Here is a 5,797-nt window from a genome sequence, read left to right on the forward strand (position 1 = left end):
ATGCCGATTGGATTTCACAGGTGAATTTGCGTCGCTTTCCGGAAAAAATACACTTCGTGTCTCTCGAAACGCTTCTGGCCTCGATCGATTGGCGTTTATATATATTTATATATATTATTATGTATTATTCGCCTTTATGGCTAACATAACAAAAACGTCTTTGATATTTCAGAAATCTGGTGTTTTAGTTTTGGTTTTAATTAGACAAATGAATTCACAACACACCGTTACAATCCTTTGTTTAAAAAATCTGTTTATTTGGCGTTTCAGAAACCTGCTGTTTCAGCTTTGGTTTTAATTAGACAAATGAATTCACAACACACCCGTAACAATCCTTGTTTTTAAAAAAAAAAAAAAACAGGTTATTTGATATTTCAGAAATCTGCTGTTTCAATTTTGGTTTTAATCAGACAATAAATTCATAAGGCGCGAGAATAATCTGTTGTTTAAAAAACCTGTTACACAAATGAATTCACAACACACCGTAAAAATCCTTGTTTATTTGAAAAAAAAAAAAAAAATGTTTAATAACCCTTTATTTAAAACCTGATATTTCAGAAACCTGCTGTTTCAATTTTGGTGATAATCGGACAATAAATACTTAAGGCGCAATAATAACCCTTTATTTAAAAAACCTGCATATTTGACATTTCAGAACTCTGCTGTTATAATTTTGGTTCTAATCAGACAAATAGATTCTTAATACACCGTAACAACCTTTATTTAAAAAAAACTGTTTATTTGATATTTCAGAAATCTGCTGTTTTAAACTTTGGTTTTAATCAGACAAATAATTTCATAACACCCCCACAACATTCTTTTATCTAAATAAAAACTTTGTTGTTAACGAGACAAATAAATCCACGACACTCCTTAACAATCCTCTATTCAAAAAAATACCTGTTGATTTGATATTTCAGAAATATGCTGTTTTAATTTCTGGTGCGATTCAGTCAAACAAATTAATAACTCTGCCAGAAAGCATTCGCGACAGATTAGAAAGCGAAATCTAATTACCGGTAAAACTAAATTAGCCGTGACTTGCAATTAACGTCAAGTGGCGAGTAATCATTATTTCGAACAGTCATATTTCTGCCTCTGATAATCCTCATTCTGCCGTTCAGGGTGGTGGCTGGAACTTGTCCTGGGCCGACGGTGGTGGAACTGTGCAGTTTGTGTTCGCAACTGCTGCTTCGGTTTTCATAGGAGACTTTCTCTGGCCTGGTGACTTTCTTTGCATTGGAGACTTCCTTTGCTTAGGAGACTTTCTTTGCCTAGGAAACTTTCTTTGCCTAGTAGACTTTTTTGCCTAGGAGATTTTTTTTTTTTGCTGTCGAGGCTTTCTTTGCCTAGGAGACTTTCTTTGCTTAGGAGACTTTCTTTGCCTAGGAGACTTTCTTTGCCTAGAAGACTTTCTTTGCCTATGAGATGTTTTTTGTAGTCGAGACTTTCTTTGCATAGGAGACTTACTTTTCATAGGAGACTTTCTTTGCCTAGAAGACTTACTTTTCATAGGAGACTTTCTTTGCAGTGCAGACTTTCTTTGCATTGGAGACTTTCTTTGCCTAGGAGACTTTCTTTGCCTAGGAAACTTTCTTTGCATTGGAGACTTTCTTTGCCTAGGAGACTTTCTTTGCCTAGGAAACTTTCTTTGCATTGGAGACTTTCTTTGCCTAGGAGACTTTCTTTGCCTAGGAGACTTTCTTTGCCTAGGAAACTTTCTTTGCATTGGAGACTTTCTTTGCCTTGGAGACTTTCTTTGCCTTTTCTTTGCATTGATTTCTTTGCTAGGAGACTTTCTTTGCCTAGAGACTTTCTTGCCTTTTGCCTAGAAACTAGAAACTTTCTTTGCATTGAGACTTTCTTTGCCTTGGAGACTTTCTTTGCCTTGGGCTTTCTTTGCCTAGGAGACTTTCTTTGCCTAGGAGACTTTCTTTGCTCAGGAGACTTACTTTGCATTGGAGACTTTCTTTGCGTAGGAGACTTTCTCTGCATAGGAACTTTTTTTTTTGCCTAGGAGACTTTTTTCTTTGCCTGGAGACTCACTTTGCATTGGAAACTTTCTTTGCCTAGGAGAATTACTTTTCGTAGGGGACTTACTTTCTTTTACTTTCTGTTGAGAAAGCTACCATTTTCATATATCTGATTTTTTCCCGTAGGTTTTTACTCAAGGAGCTTGTGTAAAATAAGCTTCTGAAACCATGAGACATCTATATGTAATGTTTGGGAAAAAATGTCATTCATATGCTGAGCCTCTTATTCCATACTCACGTACACATATACACACACGACACGCGGATTTATATACTAAATGTATACATGCGCTTCTCGTGTTCAGGCTGGCAACGTGACTTCGTCCTGAAACTCTTTTAAATAATAATAATAATAATAATAATAATAATAATAATAATAATAATAATAATAATGAGGTTTCGAATTCCGCTACGGATATCAGAATTACTTTATATTCATGCATTTGGATCCAAGGCTTTGTAGTGACAAGCGTATCCAAAAAGTGTGAAGAATTGAGAAGTTGCGAGGGCATTGTGGTTATTATACACACACAGGCCTGTCGACTTCATGTCCTTGCAGTACTCAATTGTTTCCCTTTCCTTCATGGATTTTGTCTTTATTCATATATTCATCACGTTCCGTAGGTTCGTGATTAAGTTATACATACATATATATATATATATATATATATATATATATATATATATATATATATATATATGTATATATATATATATATATATATATATATATACACACACACACACACACACATTCTCATTCCATAATAAACAAACACTCTCCTTCTTGTATTTTCCCTACATCCCTTTTCTTTATATTTCGTTCGATCGACGTGACTCCAGTCTGAACTGAATTCATTACTAAAATAATACAGCATATTAATCCTTTAGTCTTGGCAACCTCTGCTGTACAAACCTCATCAGAAACAAAGAACAGAGGAATTTCGATGAAAAAACACTCGAGTTTCCTGTACAGCATATAATGCCATGTGAAACTCTCAGCCACGGCCCATGAAACTCAGCCTCGGTCCGATGGTGGCCTGTGTTGTTGGTACCTGTCGCTGCCAGAAGTACGATTATGGCTAATTTTAACCTAAATTTAAAAAAAAAACTACTGAGGCGAGAGGGCTGCAATTCGGTATGCTTGATGATTCGAGGGTGGATGATCAACATACCAATTTGCAGCTCTCTAGCCTCCGTAGTTTTTAAGATATGGGGGCGGACGGAAAAAGTGCGAACGGACAGGCAAAGCCATCCCAATAGCTTTCTTTTACAGAAAACTAACAAACCATTGCAACAATGGCACCCTTCGACAACGGTCTCCAAAATTAATGGGTGGCCCATTCGAACTTCCGGGATTGACCACAAACTCCAGGCCCACTCATTACTCTACTCTTCCCCCCCTCACAGGAGTCCCTCGTATTGGGAATCCAGACTCCCCCCAACCCCTTCCTGTTCAATAGCCCTTCTAACTTAATCATACTCGTATTGTTTATTTTTTAATCAAATATAATTGAAGTAAATTTTTTTTTTCAATCAAATAGAATTGACTTGAATTGAGGTAAATTTTTTTTTTCATCAAATGGAACTGAGATTAAGCTAGGATTGTTGTAATCAAATAGATTGCCTTAAAATTGAGACTGTTTATCTTTATTTTTCTAATCGAATGGAATTGAGGTTGAATTAACCCAGAATCATTCATCCTTTTTCTTGCAGCAAAAATTTGTTTTAACCGTAAGTCAGTGTACACATATTCGTAAACTCAATATGTGTACAAAAAACATCGGTTACTCAGTTATTCAGGATTCTCTTGACTGAAATCATCTTTGATGACAAATATGAAGGACTCCAACATCCTGATTCATTTATTCAACTAATAAAGACTTCTTCACACCTTTGGGATAAATATGAAGATCTCCTAACATCCTAATTCCTTCATTAAATAACTAAAAACTCCTTCACACGTTTGGGATAAATATGAAGAACTCCTAAGATCTTAATTCCTTCAATAAGTAACTAAAAACTCCTTCACACCTTTGGGATAAATATGTAGGCCTCCTGGCATCCTAATTCCTTCTTTCAGCTAACTAAATACTCCTTCACACATTTGGGACTCTCACCTAACACCTGCTTCAAATGGGGAAAATTCGCACCATATTTTCTCATTAAAACTCTCCGTATAGTAATCAGTAGGGGCCATATTTAGCCCTTCTGTGATTAAGTTCCCAGGGGCGAAATCTCCCCTCCCCCTCCCCCTATTTCTGTCATCCTCTTCCACCCTCCACAAGGAATTCCAGCATTCTACTATACTGCTCCATCTTCCTGTTTCAGCCCCCAGAGGGCCATCCTGCACAGGGCATTCCAGCATTCTGTCCCATCCTCCGCAGGGGAATTCCAGCATTCTGCCATTCTGCTCCATCCTCCAAAGAGGAAATTCCAGCATTTTGCCATCTGGTTCCATCTTTCTGTTCCATCCTCCACAGGGAATTCCAGCATTCTGCCATTCAATTCCATCCTCCACAGGGAATTCCAGCATTCTGCCATTCTGTCCCATCCTCCACAGGGAATTCCAACTTTCTGCCATTCTGTTTCATCCTCCACAGGGAATTCCAGCATTCTGCCACTCTGTTCCATCCTCCACAGGGGATTCCAGCATTTTCCCATTCTGTTCCATCCACCACAGGGAATTCCAGCATTCTGCCATTCTGTTCATCCTCCGAAGGGAATTCCAGCATTCTGCCATTCTGTACCATCCTCCACAGTGAATTCCAGCATCCTGCCATTCTGTACCATCCTCCACAGGGAATTCCAGCATTCTGCCATTCTGTTCCATCCTCCACAGGGGATTCCAGCATTCTGCCATTCTGTTCCATCCTCCACAGGGAATTCCAGCATTAGGAAATTCCAGCATTCTGCCATTCTGTTCCATCCTCCACAGGGGTTTCCAGCATTCTGCCATTCTGTACCATCCTCCACAGGGAATTCTAGCATTCTGCCATTCTGTTCCATCCTCCGAAGGGAAGTCCAGCAGCAGCGCTGTCTTTTAATACCGACCTGAGAGGAACAGCGGTTGTTTCGTCGACTCAGTTGGGACCAGTGATCAACATTTGTTCCCTGAAAGCTGTTCCCTAAACTACCCAGGGGACAAAGCCCCCTCGCCAACTCCTTCACCGTCGAAGGGTACCCGATCTCCTCCGGCGGTCTTCTCCCTTTCACGGGAATGGGTCTCTTAAGTATGATTATTCCCGGGGCGTGAAACCCGAACTTTCTCCAAGAAGCAGAAGTAAAACAAGTCACTCGTTTTCTGAATGTTTGCCTGATGGTAACTTCGGGTCTTCAGGAAAAGGTAAACGCTTAAGAATGAGGGAAATAAACGATTACCTAAATATTGTATTTTATTTCTTATATTTATTACTGTCTGCGGTCCAGAGAAGGGACGTGAGGCTAGCAACCTCATCCTAAAGTCTTGGTGAGTTCACGGCACCTCCAGAGGGAGAAAGTGTTTAGTGGTATAATATATATATATATATATATATATATATATATATATATATATATATATATATATATATATATATATATATTATTATTAGTGTGTGAGATGTGTGTATGAGATATATATACATAAATATATTATACATACACACACACACACACACACACACACATATATATATATATATATATATATATATATATATATATATATATATATATATATATATATATATATATATATATATATATATATATATATATACATA

This window comes from Macrobrachium rosenbergii, chromosome 23, assembly GCF_040412425.1.
Source record: "Macrobrachium rosenbergii isolate ZJJX-2024 chromosome 23, ASM4041242v1, whole genome shotgun sequence".
NCBI lineage: Eukaryota > Metazoa > Arthropoda > Malacostraca > Decapoda > Palaemonidae > Macrobrachium > Macrobrachium rosenbergii.